This window comes from Amblyomma mixtum, chromosome 3 (genome assembly GCF_055824585.1).
Source record: "Amblyomma mixtum isolate Tamu chromosome 3, ASM5582458v1, whole genome shotgun sequence".
NCBI lineage: Eukaryota > Metazoa > Arthropoda > Arachnida > Ixodida > Ixodidae > Amblyomma > Amblyomma mixtum.
The window spans coordinates 98,871,089-98,892,566 of NC_143014.1; the positions used below are offsets into that span (position 1 = coordinate 98,871,089).

Genomic DNA, 21,478 nt, shown 5'->3' on the forward strand with positions numbered 1-21,478 from the left:
ACCCGACTCTTCGACTCGATGCGTTTAGACAGGCGGGTCAAGAGGGTTGACCTACCGCTCGCAGGCGAGTTAACTCGACTCGCTCTGCTGCTTATTTTACCCAACCCGGCAGCGTTTACATGAAACTCGAAAACTGTTTTTTTGCCCAACAAACTCAACTCGGCTCTATCGAGTCATGCAAACAGGCATAGGGAGAGAGGCGGGGCTTACTGTGTGCTATGGCGCCAAATTCCTTTCTCAAAGCAGCCGCCTGCTTCTAGGGTTTTCGGGCTTTGTCATATAAAGGCGCATTCCAGTGGGAGACAAGAAGCAGTCAATGGCCCTTCTATACGTGCTGTAGTGAGAGCGGGCGCTTTCCACGGGGCGAAGGGAAGTGCGCGCACTTTCATCCAGTGGTAGAACAGGAAGCGTTCCGCTGTAGCATGTGCAGTCGAGAGCAGTCCAGGCTGCTCTCTCGTAAAATGCGGAGTGCGAGGAAGCCACATGACATTACAACGTAATTTTGCCGTTCACGAGGTTCGTGAGTGCAATTTCTACGATTGTGGAGAGTGAATTCACGTTTCAAGTTCTAGCGGGTGCAAGTGACCGTCGAGTGTAGTTCTGACGACAGTGGCCTAAATTCGGCGATTGTTTACATAGCAGGGCGCGCATAAACTGAGCGAGACGTGCCGGTGTTGCTCAGTCTGCCGAGCAATGCTTTAGGCAACCAGCAGCTGTCGTCGTCGCTTGCGGACAACAAGTTAGGCAGTTTCAATTATTGCAAACGGTCACCGAACATTTTGCTGGATAAAGAAATTTAAAATCAAGTATCCAAGGGCGTCCGCAGAACTTTTTCCGGGGGGGGGGGGGGGGGGGAGGCATCCGATGTCCGGGGATGGGGGCGGCGGTAGGTTAGCACCAAAAGGGAACTAGTGCGTAAATAATATCCGTAATTCAAGGAAGGGGGGGGGGCAACCGTTCCCCCCCCCCCTTGCCCCCCTTCCGGATGCCCATGGTTACAACAGAAAATTAAAGCAGGTACAATTAACCTGAAACGCCGGTTATATGTGCGCGATGTCAACAACCAGGCTATGAAGTGTTTCCCAGGCGGGCGATCGTGTCAGCTCTACCTACAGAGTTGTCGCACTGCGTAAACAATTAAGAGTACAACGAGTGCAAAAGAGAAAATATCATTTAACCTAAATAAAACGCAGCTCGCGCTTCATCACAGCTATGCAAAGAAGAGTATGCAGTCGTTGTCAATGGTGCATTGCTCAGCAAATCTTGCGCTCAAGAGGTAAATTCTGAATGGAGTACTATTTTCTTGAGGAACTCCTTTAGCGAGTTCACGAACTATCGGCTAAAGCAACAGAAACAAGCGAGCAGCAGATATTGAAATCAACAGCCACAGAGCCGAACTTGCTGACGAAGAAGCGAACGTTGCCCGCGGTGATGTTGGACGGTTTCTCCCGGCTTCGAGACCACCCCCTGCCTGCTTCAGAGTTTTGTACGCCGTGCGACGTTCAGGCAGGGGGCGCAAGTAAACATCTGACATCGCCTCCTGACGAGACGGCATCTGAACGTGACTTTTGAAGCTCCATTACGTTTACGATACCCTTGATCATATACTTTGGCTCGGCGTCACTTTCACCTGGCTGTACCTTCACCTGGCTGGTCATGCAGACACTGAACACTGTGTTTGGTGTCAAAATCCTGAGACCACGGATCACAATATCGCACTTCGTCACTTGTACGCGCGCTGAATTTAGGTGCTGGCCGCTTCTGTGGCGTGTTTTGACACAAGGTCATTATCATCGGACCTAATACTGTGTTCTTGGCCGGGCCTTGAAATCCATACAAGCATTTGGGCGTTACTTCCATTTTTAAGCAGCATGCGTCGTGACTCATTGTTTCGCGATCCGACAAATTGTGGGCTAAAAAAAATAATTTTACTGCGAACGGCATTTGGGCAATATGTCGACTCATAATTCAACAAAGAGAAAAAGCACTTTGTTCCCCCAGTCTTGATTATGTATTTGATACAAATGAACACTCCAAGCTGAATTCACCCTTATTCGCTGACATAAAATTCACAACACACGCGTATCCATTCCTCAAAGCGTGGTTCGACATCCGTTTTCAGGATACACTTCAGTGATCAAAGCTTCGCCATGCTTGCTTTTAAGTCCATCTTTGCGTCCACTACACTTAGTCCTAGCTGTAATGCATGCTGCATGCGGGCTGCATACCAAAGCGTGAAACTGTCCCATGGAAGAGGAGAGCAATAACGGGCCTGCCACTTGGGGAAATATAGTGGAAGCGAAATATTCGTGAATCGCCACTTGGGACGCATTTGCGAAAAATAGGCGGCTTACAGTACTATACCCCTACTGCCGCGATCAAGAAGTGCATAATGGTAACGACTGCATCAGCCGCGGTGTCTTTGGCGTCCGTCAGGCGATCCAGAAGTCGCGGGATCGAATCTCGGCCGCGGTGGCTGCATTTACACTGCGGGCGAAACACAAAAACGCCCGTGTGCTGTGCGATGTTAGTGCACTTTGTAAGGAAACCCAGGTCGTCTAAATTAATCCGGATCCCTCCACTACGAGGCACCCTTTATAGTAGCAGTAATACTGATTTATTAATAAAATAAAAACAAACTCAAGCAAAAAACTGGGTGGCGGCTACAGCAGCTGCTATCTGCTATTAAGCACCCATAACTTCCGCAGGCGGTAGTAAAGGGACAGGATTAAGATTGATGGGGGAAAAGAAAGATGGGAGATAGAACAGGGGTAAAGCTATATACACTATTTACACGTAGACACAAACAATTCAAAAATAAGAAGCAAAGATTATAACGCCGTTCGCGCGCGCGTGTCCGACCCGTTTGTCGCTTCGGGACGTTAAACCCCACATCACGCCACGACCAATCACCACCGACTGCTCACGGAGCAAAAAGGACTGTGGTTTAAATTGATGGCGTCTCTGATTATTTGTCCCTAATTTCTTGTTAGTTTCTAGGTTTTAGTGTCTGAAATTATGCGCATGAATATTCGACAGCCATCGATGTTTGGCAAGAAGTGACATTTTGAAAGTCAGCAAGAACGTGGGCAGCGGCTCATTTCCCGCATTGATCTATTTCCTATTCCGTACATATTTTCTGTTCGAGTAAATTTTGCTCAAGACATGTATTGGGGGAGAATGCAGCCGGTTAAGCTATATCTTGACCCGGTTAATTCAGTGCGAAACTTTCACAGGGATCTAAGCTTGATAACGTCCTTGGCTGCTGTTGGATCTTTGCGTTAGACAAGCAACGTCAATATTCATAGCCATGGGCGTCCAGAAGGGGGGTCAAGGGGGAACGGTTGCCGCCCCCCCCCTCCCTCCGAACTACGGATATTATTTATGCACTAGTTCTTTTTTGGTGCTAACCTACCGCCGCCCCCCCCCCCCCCCCCCCGGACATCGGGTGCCCCCCCCCCCCCCCCCCCCCCCCGGAAAAAGTTCTACGGACGCCCTTGTTCATGGCAAGTATATTTACGCTTTCTTCTTCTCTTTTTCTCCTGCTTCTTCTTCTTCACTTCTTCATGAAAAGACTGCTTACACTGACTGTTATCCCGTATGATGTTCCACCCAGTTCTAACAGAAAAAACAACGCCAGCTGAGGCGGATTGGTGGGCCACTCTTGGAAGGGGCGGTTGCGGCGCGGTCCCCACTTGATGTGTTATACTTGTTCAGTTAGGAAAATTGGGATCAGCGTAGTTTTCCTGTGTAAAATTTTTCACATGGTGCGGTTGCCCTGCCCTCCCATAAATTTACTTCGAAAGTAAGCGCTTGAGCAGGTGGCGCCAGGACAATAGCTGTAAAATGCCAAAGAAACACAGTGTTAAAAGAATTCTCTGGAGGATTCTAATGTATTTCGATCACAGCGTACATACAAGTACGATATCTAGTACTTTATAGACTGAAAAATATAGTACAACTGATGGCACGAAACCAGGAAAAAATGTCCGGTAATTAATAAAACGTCGTGCTCAACAAATCGTCAAAACGTCGTCTTAATCGTTAAAAAGTTCGTTTCACCAGGTGATCTTCAGCTTCAAGTAGATGGCCAGACATGTGGCGTGGCTGGACGGTGAGCTAGCCGCCGCACGTTGGTTCACTTAGTTAAAGGGGTGGAGACACCAAATTTATGGTTCGCGCGTTCTTAGTTGCAAACGTTTCTTATGGCTCCAGGAAGCATGATACACACTCAAAGATTCATATATTCACAGTGAATAATTTATTATAGCATTTTTAGGTGAACGATTTTCGGTTTCGGTTTCGGAACGCCGAGTTGTACAGTGACGTCACAGAGGGGGAAGATCAACTGCTTCGCTTGGTCACGTGGGCCCACAAAAGTTGTGACGCACCTACTGCTGCATCGTCTGCTTTCCCACACACGTGCTGACCAGCGCATATGAAAACAAACAACTGCACGTCTAGTCCCAGCAGCTCGGATTCTGACAGATCTGATTCCAACGAGTGAGGACATCGACTTTTTTTTTGTTCGCACGCTAATATCGCCTTCGCGGGTTCGCGTGAGGATGCGAAACACTTTGCAAAATGCCAGTAAGCATCGCTGCGCCGCTCTACCCAAGCTGCGCCCACAACCGGTGTCACACTTCGCTGCCGTGCAGCAGTACCTGAGCGCTGCTTGGGATGGTGTACAAATATCACAAGAAAAGACAAGATCGCCTTGTTATCAGAACTGCCAGCTATACTCGAGCAGCGACAAAGCATGTCTGCTTATGTTGGGAGCTTTCGGCAACGGCACCGCTCGCGGGCGCTCCGGGCGACGAGCTCTGCTGCTGCCTGGCTGCCGTGGTCGTCGCTAGGCCTATAGCCTGTTTAGCAAGCGGCCGGCGCTTCGGAAGTCGCCTGCGCTATAATAAAAGGCCTACTTTTCACAAATAGCTGTAGTGTTAACAGAATCATCTCACAATAAAATAATAGTATGGTCAATCTCCTCGACGCCTTCGGCAGCGGAGCTAGCGGGCGCCAGGCGAGCCGGACCCCGACGTCGCGCCAGCGGCAGCTGCTAGGCGCGGTTGTGAGAAATTTGCTCATATCACAGTTGTTACCTCTACTAGCAGCTCAGTATTGGTCAGCGATCCTCAAAAATGACACTTTTTTCACATTTCTTGTCCAATGGTTTATTATTTACGTCAAGAACACTCTTTAGCTCGCTTTTATGACGTCGGCAGACGGTATCCAGGCTGACCTACCGGCCGGCAGACTCGGCGTACTTCACGTCCGCACAAGAAAATACAAACAGCCATGCCACCAGAAAGGATGCTTTCTAGATTCGAGATACTACAGCATGCATCTGTGCTAAAAGTGGATCTTTCGGCAGCGACACTGCCTGCGGCAACGCCGGCCGACGACCTGCGCGCTGGTCCCAGACTGCCCTAGTCGTCGCTAGGCCTAGCTGCTTTCGATATCGACTCCGCAGCTGAGGGAGCTTCGGGACTGGCCAGCGCTCAGAAACGTGCTCCGCTCGGCACCCCTTTACTGTGAACTCGTCCCATAATAAAAGATATGCTCGATTTCCACGACGTCTTCAGCAACAGAGCTAGCAGACGGCAGGCGAACCGCACCAGGTAGCAGCAGCACAAAACCGGCTATGGGATGAAATTTGCTTGCATCGCAGTCATCACTTCTACCAGGAACTCGGTATTTGCCAACGATCGTCACAAACGATGCATTTTTGATATTCATATATCCCAGGGTTTGCTATGAACGTGAACAAACAATACTATCGCGTTCTTCAGATGCCGGCGTTCGGCACGAAGACTGGCGCAGGCCGCCCGGCTCCAAGGAGTGCGCCCTATGTCATCATGACGCTGCCGCTCTCCGCGCTCGCATTGGCTGCCGCTTCCCGTCGTTGTTGCCGCGAGCGGCCCGCCGTTGACATCTAGCAGGCCGGACGCAGGCAACGAGCTGCAATCGGACGTTGCGACGCTGTTCGCAACGGCGCGCCGCAAACCGAGCGAGTGGCGGTTAGCAGCAAACGCGGCTCGCTGGTGCGTCGACTGCGCTCACGCGGCTGTGCCCCGCTCATCGTACGTCACTGTATTTTGGTATGACGTCACTAAAACTTTATTTTTCTACACCCCTTGTGACGTCATGGTTGATGGCGCTAGCGAATGGGTCTAGGTCGTGAGAGTGAGCATTTAGGTAATCTTTGGAACCGAATTAAAATATTTTTTAAACGTTTGTTGCGTCCAACACCTGGCAGTGACTGCCCTTGCATACATAGGAATCCCATAGCAGGCTTTTTATAGCTTCAAAATTTGGTGTCTCCACCCCTTTAAATTAGAAGCGCTTGCCTGATCTTCATTGTCGTCGCGTGCCATTTCACGCAACCGGCTGCACGTGCTAGTTCACGCTGACGACAACGAAGATGAGGCAAGCGCTGACGCTCAATTTCCTTTTCTTGCGGGACGCCCGACAGCTAGCCTTCAGAACTACGACGTAGTAGTGGGCGCGAGCTTCTCCGACCATTCCTTGGCATTGCGGCGGAACATGGTGCGCGCGTCCTTCTTGCCCACCGCGATGAAGGCCAGGTCGCACTGGGGCAGAAGACGAAACAGCATTTGGGAGCAACGCGAGTGGCGGGGTCGGGCACCAGCCAGGACGAGAACCAGGAACAGGTCGGCGACGGCTTCTGCTTGTCCGATGCAGTTGAGGCCGGATGGAGCAGGAACAAGAAGTTTAGCGGCAGCGGAGTATGTCGCAAGACGCTTGAGTCGAGCGGCAGCGTAGCAGGGAACCAGGAGCATGAGATCTTCGCCGCGGTGACAGTGCGAGCATTGCGGGTCCGCACGACGCCCAGACTGCGCCCAACGTCGCTTGCAGCCACAACCAGCCCCCGGGTCGTGCTGGCCAGCATGCTCCTCTCTGTCGTCCGCTGGAGGCGTGCACTCGTGGAGCATTACTGAAAGCAGGGGCTCTGCGCAATCGCGGTGGCGCTTGATCTGGACGGAGTGCAGAACGATCTCTGCAGCGGCGCCTAGGCAAGACACGCAGGCCGCCATCGCCGGCGTTGCTCGCGCAAAGCACTTCCGCGGCTGCCGTGGCAGTCGATGCACGAACCTGCAGATGGGTTGCGGTGTGGTCGGAGCAGGGCCCACAGCGGCAGCTCCCAGCAGAGCAGGGCCAATACGCGCTCGGTTGCCCCCATGGGCTCGTGCGTCGAGCCGTGCGCCAGGTGGAAGGGCTCCGCAGCTCTGCCGAGGACTGAAGTCACCGTTTGGGAAGCCAGCCGGCGCCGCCAGTGGTGGATCAGCAGAGCCCTGGAACATCATCGCGCTGCGCTTGGCACCAAGAGGCGACTTCCGTCGATATCTTCGAAGAGCAGAGCAGCAGAAACGCGATTTCTGTGACTCGAGAACGATTCGCGGCCACGAAGGCACGTTCTTCGCGTGCCTAGTGCCGAACACTGTTGGCTGGCGCGTCGTCCGCGTGATGCACGAGAATATGCGCGAGAGAAAAACGAGGCTTCTTCACCCTCCTTGTCCGAATTATCTGAAATAATGTCCCAGTGGCAGTTAAACTGGTGCCTTTTTTTCGTCATTTTTCATCTTCGAGCCTTTGGTTCCTTTACGGAAAGCAATGTTTGATTTGTGTCGGTTTTGCGCATGGCTGGTATATGAACGGTTGGCCGTTTCAGATGGCTATAGATATGACCAAAGGCAGTGAAATAGCGAGGAAAAAGTGGCGTCCGCTTTCCCTCATGCTCTTGTAGCCAAGCATGAATGCAAGTCGTCCTACTTACGGTAAAATACATCGCTGTTGCTCTCCTGTGTGCTTTTACTTTGCCTTTATTATGTACAGGTGAATAGCAACCTCTGCCTTCCGATTCTTGGACGATCCCCCTGTGTGGGTATCTTTTTAAAGGCTAACAACTACAACAACAAGTCGCAGCCGTCTCGTACGGCTGCTTTACTCATCGGATTTTTTTTTTTTAGAAATTTGTCTACACACGTTACGCAACGCGTTTACATCGTTTAAACGGTGTCATTCACACGCTCCTCGCGTCTTGAAGGACTTCTCTTCGGCTTCCAGTTTTATTGAAGACGATTTCTCAACCACTCTGCTGGTGTCGTTTCACTACAGTCTGTGCTACGCCAAGTAATACTGCGTTGCTTAAAGGAATTAAATGCCATTTTAAAGACATATACAAACCGCGATTTCAGAAGCACCATGTTTATAGGAGGAGTATATTTCTGCGTAACCTCGGTAACCCAGATTGTAATGTACTGAAAAAATTGTTCGACTTTCGTCGGAATATTGCATCAAAAAGATCAATTGATGATATATGGTGGAATTTAAGCGACAAATTTCCGGAGGTTGTAAAAACGCACTTCACTGGACCGAGTGACATATTTTCTGAAATGCGTTCTTTCAATTTTCAGCGTTACTTCTCGCCTTTCATGTGGGTAGTACAGTTTGCAGTCAAATTTAATGTACGTTTGCAAACCCTCTTGTGTTTCCCTTCTTTTGCACGCCATTGGCGGCGACGGCGGGCTGGCTGCGTCCCTGCAGGTGCAGCGCCGCAACCGTACTCATCCCGTACGTTGCCGGCCGACAGCTCAGCGCTCCTACGTCTCGTCCTCGTTATTGCTTGAACACACGTTCCTTTATGGCTTGCGGACATATCCAAAGTCTATTCATTCTACGTGGACTTACGTTCACAATGTTGCTCCTCTGATCACTCAGTTAGTTATTGCAAAATGTAGTGTCGATTTTAGTTCGCGTAATTAACATTGGCACTTTAGATCGCAGACTATAATAACGCTGTGCCGCGGACAGCCCACGACAGCTTCAAAGGTCGGCATGAACTTTCTAGAGTGCTTCAGCCCAAGTCGCCGTCGTTCTTCTGAGAACCAGTGACAGCGTTGTTGGTGCGAGCTGAGGAACAGACGCTTTCAAGAGTGCGCCTAGGGCTGTAATGGCATTCTGATGACCCTTATATGTGGGGTCCCTTGGAGTTGGCGAAGTCTGGGAAACTTTGGCTTTTTGCGCGCAATCAATCAAGGTTGTCAGAAGGACCCGGATCCGCAGTACTTTAGCTGGGCGTCAGCTGCGCCCACTGTCCGAGAGGCATTGAATCATTTGGCGGCGTCTTACAACCGCGCGTCCCATCGGTTGCAAGAAGCGCGATCCTCGGGGTACGCTCACGGGTTGGTCAAGTGATTGCGGATGAGCGCACGCACAACCCGAAAGCGACGTGCTTCACGCCACTGGTGGACACGTGACTGCTTAATTAACGGGGTTACGCGTCATGAGCGGGCTTCGGCTTCGAGTGGCGGAAAATTTACTGACGTTTAAGGCATGACAACAGGTCTTCCAATAACGTAACACTGATATGCTGTTTCCGCGCCCTGCACGGCACTACCTTGACGGGGTTTTAAGTTGTGGGCCTCTGGTTCGCCTGGGCCGCCTCATCCAGGCCGAAGTCGCCCGGTCCCGTCCAATGCAAACAAAACTCAGGGAGTGTTGTACGCTGCTTGCACACGCACAGTCTGATGGCTGAAATACAGTCCGAGATCCAGAGATCCCCAGCCAGGAATTCGCTGTACTTGACCATTGTCCAATCAAGGGGTCATTCAAGGTGACTTGGAGAGCCACCCACCGCATAAGGTGGTACTGTTGCCCTGTCGCAGCAGACTCGATATGGACGGCCCGCTCTTCCGGTAGCGATGTCGATACTGTCGCAGCCTTCCAGCTACTCCGGTGACAATGTAGATTCAGCACCACGTACATATAAATTTCCCTGGTTGCATTGGTAGTGGGCCAGGATGGAAGGTCACCAACTTCGAACTCCGGCGCTTCGTCACCTCAGTGAAGAAGGAGGGTCGGTTTCCAGATAGGTCGGACCACCGTGCCCCGTGGGTAAGTTATGGCACCTTCCTGTCGCCGCCGCAGTTGCGCACGGGGGAGAGGTTTCTTCTTCCAACGACGAAATTACTGCCGAAAGGACCTCATGCAACACAGCCTCCGCCTTTCAAAAGCTGCTGGGCGGAGAACCCTTTCTCACGCAAAAAAAAGGAAGCCTCTTTTGCTTAAAACAAAAAAAAAATTATCCGCCAACACTGCCTCAGTGCTCGACTTACGAGCTCTAGCTCGCGAGCTTCAAGTGTTTACATCGGTGTGCTCAGTAAACGTGGAGACGACCAAATCCAAATCGTCCGTCGATGTTTCCTTTCCGGAAACATTCCTTCCAAGACACAAGCAGCGCCATCTACCACATGAATTTTACACTACTATTGCGAATTAACCTTCGCTATATCCGATATATTTCCTCGTTATATCATTAATAAATTATATAAACGTGTGCATCACACCACGACCAATCGTTTGAACCATCCGGAACCACCTGCGACAAACGGTTGGGCCATAATGGCAGTCTGAAGTTCCTCGGAATGCACGGTTTAGAAGCAGAAAGCTTGTCGTAGCGAATCCCATACATATTTTGGGCTTCATCTTCCCCCCCCCCCCTCCCTAATTTTATGCAAATGGTGGCCCGTGTGGGGTCCCACTTCGATGGCGGCTATACTGGCAAATCTTCGAAAACATAGCGCAAAAAGGACACGGAACACACAGAACTGGACGGGACAGGCGCTAACTTGCAATTTTATTTTCGAAAAGCCACCACGTCTAATATATAGGAGCCGATCACCACCATCAAGTGATGAGCATGCGTAAAGAAGAGAACAATCAAGATTACAGCGTGTGGAAAATAAGCAAATAAGAAAAATTACAATAAAATATGAAAAAGAAAAACACGGTGCCGGGGAAACAAACGAACAGAAAAGAGACATCGTGTACGAAAACTTCATTACTGCAGAAGTGCGCTTTTCAAGCTTGTCAAGGTTTAGAGCCAAACAAATAACGCGGAAAAAATGAGGAGATAAATATAGATCGAGTGAAAGATGTACAATCCTCCACACTAAGACAAACATGTGGTGAAGGAAGGCAGAGTGACAATAGGGAAATTACATTCATGAGCATGGCACGGGAAGTAAAAGATAACAGAAAATTAGGCCGAAAACAGACAAGGGCTGTGAAACTATACATATGGTAAAATGGAAAAATGAAAAAATTAAAATCTAGGAAACTATAAGTTATATGTATATGAAAAAAAGCGACAGAACGAAACAGAAAAGGATAAATTGAGAAGTGTAAAACACGAGTGTAGAGGGCTCCACGCTAAAACAACAAAGGGGGCGGGGGGGTGCGAAATGACCATTGGTGAATGGGATATGCAAATATGAGAAATGAAAATAACAGAAAAAGTAAAAGCAAATAAAACGCCAAGGAATAGAAGCAAGAAAACGCAAAGGAAAAGCGGAACCATTCCAGTTCACGACAACAAGAAAGGGTGCTTACGGAAAGCAGTCTTGAGGACATGGTTCACACATGCAGGTAGCCATCCAAGAATTCAACCTCACTGTCAAGTAAATTAATAGAAGGTGCGCTGACGCACTTTTTTTTCCAGCTTTTGTTATAAAATACGCCTCCATGACTTCACGCTCTGCTTTTCCTTTAGCTGAAGTTAAGAATTCTGTGTTATCTATTTTTGGATAGCATCCGTTCTCTTGCTCTATTTCTCATGCTTTGCAATGGTCGGCTAGGTCACTTCCTGATTGGTTACATACGCATAATCTATGTTCTCTCGCCCTCTCATTGAAGCATCTTCCTGTCTGCCCAACGTAATGACGCCCGCAGTTGATAGGGATTCTGTACACAACGTTCGCCTCGCATTCCGTAAACTTCGTTTGATATTTCGTCGTGCAGTCATCTCGTTTTTTTTTTCATTTTCTTAGTGCAGACCTTGGAAAGTTTACATGGGGCAGAGAAAACAACTTGTACATTATAACGCGCTGCCAGCTTCTTGAAACTATGTGAAAACCTATGGTAATATGGTATTACCTGGACAGGAGTCTTGCTAAAAAAGGTGCTCGTTCTCGGCTGAAAGCCTCCAAGGTTTCCTGTAGTGAGCAGGAAAGTGAAGAGAACAAAAGCAAGACTCCTGTCCAGGTTCGCGCGGGTTCCCGTGATGTCTCCCGCTGGTTGTTGGAAGCTGACATATCGACAGCTCAAGTGGGCGCCATGTTTACTGGGAGATGATGACTGCCCATCCGCAGCGTCCTCTGGGAAACGCCTTTGCGCTCCCCTTTGGCTTTTCCCTTCACTACCAAGACCAATAGTAGCCTTCCATTTGGTCAAGTCACTATTAGTCTGCAGACACGGGGTCGGCACGGTCCTCCGTGTTTCCTTCCGGGAAGACCGTTAGCCAGGTCAGTCGCAACCTTGCCAGACCTTCGCACCGCGGGGCGAAATTAAACAGTTTTAGCATAGCGAGTACCATGTTACCTTTACCGTTACCAGGCGCACTAGGAGCCCGCGCGCCGTCAGTGCGCATGCGCAGATCGCTTTTAGGGCGCCAGATGGAAGCCAGATGGCACCAGGAAGCTGTAAAGAGGGGCTTTTAGGGAGCTGTAGGGCGGGGTGCGCATCGAGACACTCTAGTGTGCCTCGATGGCCAGCGCCGCGAGCGGACATCACTGGCTGTGGGCGGGCTCCCGGTACTACGATAATGTTGACGGTAACACGGCATGCTAAAGGTGTGTATTGCAACGCAACGGGACTTCGCGCTGTAGTGATGGCCGTGAGAAATTTTCGCCCGATTTATCACTCCTAGAAGCGTTGGTTGGGATATCGGGGGCGGTCCTCCGCCTCGCTCCCACTCCACGGATGCGGTGTCTTCGCCTGCTAACCGCGGAGGGGTTCGTGCTCAAGGAAACAAAGGGAGGGACGACAAGGTGTATACGCTAAGCTGTTATTTATTACTCTCCAAAAAAATGGGCTGGGTGGACAGGCCACCTACAAAACATCAACGGGGCATTCCGTGGAGCTAGAAGCCTACGCAAGAAGGTCTTCGGCGAATAGACTTCGGCAGTATATCGGCGGCGAACGCTTGCACGCGCTATGAATGACGGCAATGAGCCACCCGGACATCATGAGCGCATCGCCTTCTTAGGACAAAGCCATCCCATGAGCGTTTGCCGTGGGAGGCAACGAAAGCGTGCGCTTGCTAAGCTCGCTGCACTGCCCGGAACCAGAAGGACCGGGTGTCGGTGGTGAGTATGGGATATTCTGGAAAAGGGATACCGGACGCTCCATATGTTTCCCAGGTGTGGCAGCACGTCTTGGAGTCCACGGGAAGGGAAGAAGGGTGTGAGGTTGGAAAAGGGAATCATCGCGGGCATGGTCCGGTCAAGCAAGGCAGAGGAGAGACGGCCACCAGGAGTCGTCCAGATTGGTGATCAGGTGACCGACAGCATGCGCGCGACGGGTCTTCTCGTGCGCCGGCCGCGGGAGGCGACGAGAGCGGGCGGCCACAACCGCTCGTGACGCTAGCCGGGTCACAAAGAGATTTTGACCAGTCTTCCGTGCTTCTAAATCCATGCATGCTTCAGCTCCATCCTTTCTCCCACCAACTTTATTTTCATTCAAACCATACTGTAACTGATTATAGGAGACTGCTCCATTATTACAGTCAGCAATTATTGGCATTTGTGCCATTTTTTGGCGGCCATGCATCTGCAAGGTCTTTTGTGTGTGAAGCAGGAAAGGACGGAAGCCAAGGGTTGCAGAATATTGCTGAAAATAACACAATATAAATTTTACATGGCTCAACGCGAAATAATATTAGCCGAAAGAAACCGAAGATTGTATTCTGAAATAAAGGCCGAAAAAAAAACGACTGAAATTTAAAAATATTACTACCGAAAAGTCTAGCTGCTCAGGATTCTCTTCGATCGCCTTCTTCGGTAAGATATCTGACAAGCTCTTTCCAGCTTGCAGGTTATTTATTCGCAACGGAAACTGCACGTGTATGGAGAACGCTGGTAACAAGCTTACGATACGAGGCAGCCAAATAAATTTTATCTCCGATGGGTCTCGTTGAGAGCTTCCTCGGCGCCCGTTGAGGGAAGGAAGCTAAGGGATCTGTTGATCAAGCCTGCTACCACTGAGTATGTAAAAGACTAGTGTCCGCACCCAAGTTACAAGTCATGTCACACATTTTGAAAGCACTAAAATAATTCCTGCCGCCAGTGAGGTTTGAACTCATGAGCACTGGTTTACGAGACCAGTGCTCTACCACTGAGCTATAGCGGCTCATCGCTCGCGCGCGCGTTACAAAAATATCCACACACACAAATCGAGTTTCCTGTGTTTCTTTTGTCGAGTGTGTTTGCCTGCACTCTAGCGCAGCACGGTGGTGTATCACGATATCCCTGCAAAAAGTTGGGCATTTCCCTTTCGTTGCGCAAATGGCAAGCGTGGAGACACGGGCGTCGAGAATGAAGCAACGGGCGGAGGCGTTCACGGGCCTTTCAGATAGGACGAACGAGGCCCCTTTGGTGCACCACTGTTGCCTTCCTCTGCAAGGGTAGCCTACGTGACCTTCCCACTGTTTGCGAGGGGTGCTGGAGACACAGGGTGTTTGGGTGTTTTGGGAATAGCAACCGCGTGGCGGACGCTCATGCCTCTCACTTCTGTACAAATGCCTGCCTCCAGCTCAGACAGACAGACAGACAGACAGACAGACAGACAGACAGACAGACAGACAGACAGACAGACAGACAGACAGACAGACAGACAGACAGACAGACAGACAGACAGACAGACAGACAGACAGACAGACAGACAGACAGACAGACAGACAGACAGACAGACAGACAGACAGACAGACAGACAGCCAGCCAGACAGACAGACAGACAGACAGACAGACGGACAGACGGACAGACAGACGGACAGACAGACAGACAGACAGACAGACAGACAGACAGACAGACAGACGGACGGACAGACGGACAGACGGACAGACGGACAGACGGACAGACGGACAGACAGACAGACAGACAGACAGACAGACAGACAGACAGACGGACGGACGGACGGACGGACGGACGGACGGACGGACGGACGGACGGACGGACGGACGGACGGACGGACGGACGGACGGACAGACGGACAGACGGACAGACGGACAGACGGACAGACGGACAGACAGACAGACAGACAGACAGACAGACAGACAGACAGACAGACGGACGGACGGACGGACGGACGGACGAGTGGGTGGGTGGGTGGGTCTAGGTGATAGGTAGGTGGGTGAGAGCCGCCGCGTGCTTCTAGGACTTTTGGGCCTGGTTATATAATGGCGCATTCCAACGGGCGACCAGGAGCAGTCAGCAGCACTTTTATGCGCGTATGTGCTACCGTGAGAGCGGGCGCCTTCCACTGTTTTAGCGATTGCAAATGACCATCGAGTGTAACTTCAAAAAGAGTGACCTCAAAGTGACGTTTGTTTCAATCATCTGCAGGGCGCACATTGCTGAAGAAGCGAAGAGTGTGATGCGCGATGCGACGTTCAGGCAGGAAGCCAAAGTACTCATCGACACTGCCTCCTGCCGAGTCGTGATTTGAACGTGACTATTGAAATTCCATGAAGCGTTCAGTGCGATTACGTTACCCTTGAGAATATACCTTGGTTGGGCGTCGTTTTCACCTGGCTGTACCTTCACCTGACTGGTCGTGCAGACGCTGAACACTGCGTTTCGTGTCAAAATCTTGAGACCACGGATCAAATTATCGCACTCTGTCACTTGTACGCGTGCTTGCTTTGGTTGTTGGCTGCTTGCGTGGCGCATTTTGACACAAGGCCGTTATCATCACACCTAATACCGAGGTCTTGGCCGGGGCTTTGAAATCCCTAGAAGCATTTCGGGCTTTACTTCTATTTTTATGTAGCACGCGTCCCGACACATATGGTTGCGTGATCCGACAAATTGTCAAGGTGGTGATGTCACTTTGTCAAAAGTTTAGAGCCCAGGGGGTTCACTTCCAAGCTTTATATTGGGACTCCAGGAGCATTCATGGAAGCCCCACCTATGGCAGGAGGCAGTACAAGAAATCTTCTCATGTCCAGGAAATTTGGAGCGCTAGAGATTCATTAAGAACGACACAGTGTGGCTCAAAAGAAAACCTCCTGGGCTCCAAATTTTTGACAAAGGCTGTACTTGCATATGCCCGCAAATACTCTCTTTGCCCCATCGTCGTCCGTCACTGCGCTCTTTCTTCCCCTCCTTCCTTTTACCCAGTGCAGAGTCTCAGGCACGAAAATCGTCACCTAGGGAGACTTTTCTGCCTCTGCTTGCAAATTAAGATCACTCTCATTGTCTGTGGGACTTGTCGCTGTCTTCTACAGTTCCATTTGTACATCAGTCTCATTGCGCATTTCCTTCAGCTTGCTAGGTAGCAGTTAATCTCATTAAAGTTCTGTCTAAATCTCTTGCTCTCTGCAAATAAATTCCTTTCTCTGTCCTTCTTCAATCCAGCTGCTATCCGTATCGAAATTCTCTCGATCTTTGTTCATATCAGGATGCACACTGTTTGCATCATGACACTCTGAAAGTAAACTGGTGGGTGAATAGGGGTTTTCGTCGATTTGACGCACTTATTTGATGAAGTGTTTGGACACCGGAGGTCTTAGCAGAAGTAATCATTACGCAGAGTCATTGACACCTACAGGACCGGAGATCAGAAACCAAATACGCTATCGGGTTAGCAGACCGCTTACATGGCACGCCGAGTCCCAAACTTCGGAGCCTGCTGCGCCTTGCAAGAGCTCGGAAAAGCTATACTGCGCTGAGTCTCACTGATAGCCTTAAGAAAAAAGAACACCTATAAAAGTGCGGGAAGCGAATAATAGCCTTGCACACTCTCTATAAGATCAAATAATAAAATCTTGAAAAGCTGTCGTGCTGTAATGTTTCATGGACATCAACCTCCCAATGCGACATCATGACCACGAGGGGACATGAGGTTTTTCAACCATTCGGAATCATCGGTTCAGACATCGTGTTTTTTGCCCGGTCATTGTGCTTTTGGAAAACAATAGACAGATTTCACTGAAAGTTTCATTACGCAATCGCCGTCGAGCAGAATGCCAGTATATAGTTGCAGTCCTTGGCGGAGCTGCATGGCAATAATTCTTGGAGGAGTAGCTAGTGAAGGCAGGAAAAAGTTGCACACGCGACTGCCCTTCGAAGCTGCGCAGTGCGATTTTTGTCCGGACTGTGAATACATTTGTGATGAAAACCTTGAAGCAGTAGTAGCACAAGACTTAACTCAGGCACAACACTTAGGTGCCCAAGACGTCGATGGCCTGCTGCAGGAGCAGGGGCTGTTCGTTTTCACCTTCAGATCCAAGCCAGTCCAGCCAGTTCCTGACAGTGTATGAGGTGATCGGAGAGAGAACCGCCCTCTGAGGGCCTTGGCCAGGGGGTAAGCGGTGCTCCGGGTAAGTGTTTCAGAGGCGAGATGGTGAGCCAGCTCATTGCGTCAATCCCCGAGTGTCGAGGGATCCATCCAAGAAAGACGGGGCAAGGCTTCAGCGACGCAAGTGCGGCCTCGAGTTCTGTGGACACATGTGGTGGGAGTGCTTTTATTGAAATTTTTTACTATATATATATATATATAGAGAGAGAGAGAATAAACTCTATATTCGATCATCTTAGGCTATCTTTCTCATTGCGAAAAAAAAAAGTGTGTCTTTAGGGCTTTCTATAGGCGTGTAAACTGCCACCATCTGATTACGTCACGAAAAACACGTATGGGAGAAACCCTCGGTTTTACGCCACAAACGTTGCATCATGCTACAGAGCGGCAGTCAATCGCCGAGGACTATAGGCATCGTGGTCGCGCCTCAAGATGCGCACATGCGCATTGCGCATGCGCAGTGAGCAGGTGAACTCGTCTATCAGAAAATTAGCAAGTTCCGTGCACTATAGGCAGAATGGCTACGTGAGAAGTCGGCGGATGGGAAGCCGCGCAGTCAGCCTGAAGAGAGAGCTTTTCTGGGAAGGAAGTTGAAGACGAAGACGTTGTTCGACCTATTGTCGTCTTAGCTTTGGTTATTTACATAATTTACATAATTCCACTCGCGCACCAAATGCAGAGAAAAAGAACGCAAACAAGATTACCAACACGTAGAACCTCATAAATGATCTCTCATGACTGTTTCCTAATAAAATGCACTACCGCCTGGTCTCCCAGTAAACTTCAATTGCCATCCCGCTTACTCCAGCACGTCTCGTCTAACGTTATGGCGAGAGGCTTCAGATGACAGCATAAATTTCAAAAAGCCACCTCGCTCTTCCTTCGACTATCTGTCATCTTCTGGCTGCTTGCAATTTCGATATTTTGTTGCGTATTTTCGTCCAGTGTTCTGTAGTCGTCTCAATTAAGTTCCGTTGCAGTCGATTATTTTTTACTATTTCTTTTCCCATTTGATATTGCTACCTCGAGAGTCTTGATGATTTGTTACTGCATTCTTTATGACCACGGGTCGCACCTACAATTTTTTTTCCTTCTCCACTAGTTTCCACTGAGCCCACGACCTATCCCCAATTAAATTATTTCTAGAACTTCCTTATGCGCACTAAATAATATGAGGATTTCTGTGTACGTTATTCTGCTCCGTCTGTTGTGGGTACATCACAGAATGGTCGCTGACGTGCTGAGATCTGCATACTGCCTGTCCTATATATATGTCTTTACTTCACTTCCAGTACAGGTTCGTTTGCTTTCGTCACGCCAAACATTTCCCGCCAGAGACGGTGTAGAGACGACATCTGGCAAATATAGGACTTGAGGGGAAGCAAAACTAATAATAACATACAAGACTTCACATATTTACACAAGATTGAGCAGCGAGCACAACAACATGGATCTGGCTAGAGGGAAAACCTTCCCTCCTCGGCATAGCAGAAATACAGGGCGTCTAAACGTGGTCTAAACTAACCCGGAGCCCTCGACTACGGCACCCATGATAGTAGTAGCAGTAGTGGTTTATTAATAAAATAAAAACAAACTGAAGGAAAAAATGGGTGGCGGCCGCGCAGCTTGCTATCTGCTATTAGGCACCCAAACTACGGCCGGCGAAAATAAGGGGACAAGGAGAGGACAGATGGGGGAAAAAGATATGGCTATAGCGAGAAAGGAGAGGGGAACTAAATACATCATTTACACACACAAGCAAAGAAGCACGAAATAAGAAATAAACATAACTCCATCCGCTCCAGAGTGTCCGGCCCATTTGTCGATTCAGGACGTTAAAGCAGACATCGCACCAAAACACATCACCGCGGGCTGCTGGCCAAGCAACAGTTACTTCGCCAAACATGTATGGCTTCTCTGATGGTTTCTGTCTAATTTCTCCTCAGTTTCTAGATTTTAGTGTCTCAAATTATTGGCATGAAAATGAGCAGCCGTCGATTTTTAGCAAGAAGTGACATTTTGAAATTGAGTCATAAAGCCAGTAAGCAGAAGCTCATTTCCGCGTAAGTGTATTTCCGATTTGGATCGCATTTTCTCAAATTATGTATTTAGGGGAGAATGCAGCCCCCAAATAGCGCTCTTCTGTGTGGTGTCTTCGTTCTCTCGCCTTGTGCTGGTCTTTATTGGCGGCAACGTATTTCAAAGAATGCAGCGGATTAAGCAATATCTTGACCAGGCTAATTCGGTGCGAAACTGTCACAAGGATCTAAGCTTGATAACATCCCTGGCTTCTGTTGGATCTTTGTGTTACACAAGCTAGGTCCTATTGGATAGTATATGGCAAGTATCTTCTCGCTTTATCCACTTTGTCCTCTTTCCCTCCTACTTCTTTTTCGCCTTCGAATGGAACGACTGGTTACACTGACTGTCATGCCGTATGATGTTCGTTCGCGTTCTAACGAAAAAACACCAGCAGAAGCGGATTGATGGGCCACTCTTGGAAGGGGCGGCTGCGGCGGGGTCCCATTTGGACCATTGATGTGTTGTACTTATTGTGCCAGGAAGATGGGAGTCAGCATAGTTTTCCCATGCAAACCTTTTCACATCGGGCGGTTTCACGTTGGCCCCTGCCCGCCCATAAAATGACTCCGAAAGTCAGCGCTTGAGTAGGTGAGGACAATATGAGTAACCCGCTATAGAAACACACTGTTAAAAGCATTCTCTGGAGGATTCTAATGTATTTCGATCACAGAAATCATACAAGTACGATATCTTGTAGTTTATAGATTGTAAAATATAGTACAACTGATGGCGCGAAACCAGAAAAAAATGTCCGGTAATTCATAAAACGTCATGCCCATCAAATTGTCAGAAAGTCGTCTTTGTCGTTAAAAAGTTCGTATCCCAGGTGATCTTCAGCTTCAAGTAGATGGCCAGAGAGGTGGTGTGGCTGGGAGGTGAGCTCGCCGCCGCACGTTGGTTCACTTAGTTAAATTAGAAGCACTTGCCTCATCTTCATTGTCGTCGCGTGCCATTCCACGAAACCGGCCCCACGTGCTTGTTCACGCTGACGACAACGAAGATGAGGCAAGCACTGACGCTCAATTTCCTTTTCTTGCGCGACGCCCGACAGCTACTCTTCAGGACTACGACGTCGCAGTGGGCGTGAGCTGACCCGACCATTCCTTGCCATTGCGGCGCAAGATGGTGCGCGCGTCCTTCTTGCCCACCGCGATGCAGGCCAGGTCGCACCGGGGCAGAAGGCGCAGCAGTAGTTGGGAGGATCGCGAGTGGCGGGGTCGGGCACCAGCCTGGGCGAGAACCGGGGACAGGTCGGCGGCGGCTTCTGCTTGTCCGATGCAGTCGAGGCCGGATGGAGCAGGAACAAGAAGTTTAACGGCAGCGGGGTATGTCGCAAGACGCTTGAGTCGAGCGGCAGCGTAGCAGGGAACCAGGAGCACGAGATCTTCGCCGCGGTGACAGTGCGAGCAATGCGGGTTCGTACGACGCCCAGACTGCGCCCAACGTCGCTTGCAGCCGCAACCAGCCCCCGGGTCGTGCTGGCCAGCATGCTGCTCTCTCTCGTCCGTTGGAGGCGTGCACTCGTGGCGCATTGCGAAAAGCAGGGGCTCTGCGAATTCGCGGCGGCTCTTGACGGAGTGCAGAACGATCTCTGGTGCGGCGCCTAGGCAAGACACGCAGGCCGCTGTCGCCGGCGTTGCTCGCGCAAAGCACTTCCGCGGCGGCCGTGGTAGCCGATGCACGAACCTGCGGAAGGGTTGCGGTGTGGTCGGAGCAGGGCCCGCAGCGGCAGCTCCCAGCAGAGCAGGGCCAATCCGCGCTCGGTTGCCCCCATGGGCTCGTGCGTCGAGCAGTGCACCAGGTGGAAGGGCTCCGCAGCTCTGCCGAGGACTGAAGCCACCATTTGAGAAGTCAGCCGGCGCCGCTAGTGGTGGATCAACCGAGCCCTGGAACATCATCGCGCTGCGCTTAGCACCAGGAGGCGACTTCCGTCGATATCTTCGAAGAGCAGAGCAGCAGGAACCAGATTTTTGTGTCTAGAGAACGATTCGCGGCCACCAAGGCACGTTCGTCGCG

General features: G+C 50.2%; 1 non-coding gene across 1 annotated transcript; it reads right to left on the reverse strand.

Annotated features, from left to right (window-relative positions):
• Positions 1-14,139: 14,139 nt before the first annotated feature.
• Positions 14,140-14,211, reverse strand: TRNAT-CGU (transfer RNA threonine (anticodon CGU)). Its single transcript has one exon. It is a non-coding gene; the product is annotated as a tRNA-Thr (tRNA).
• Between the last annotated feature and the right edge of the window lie 7,267 nt (positions 14,212-21,478).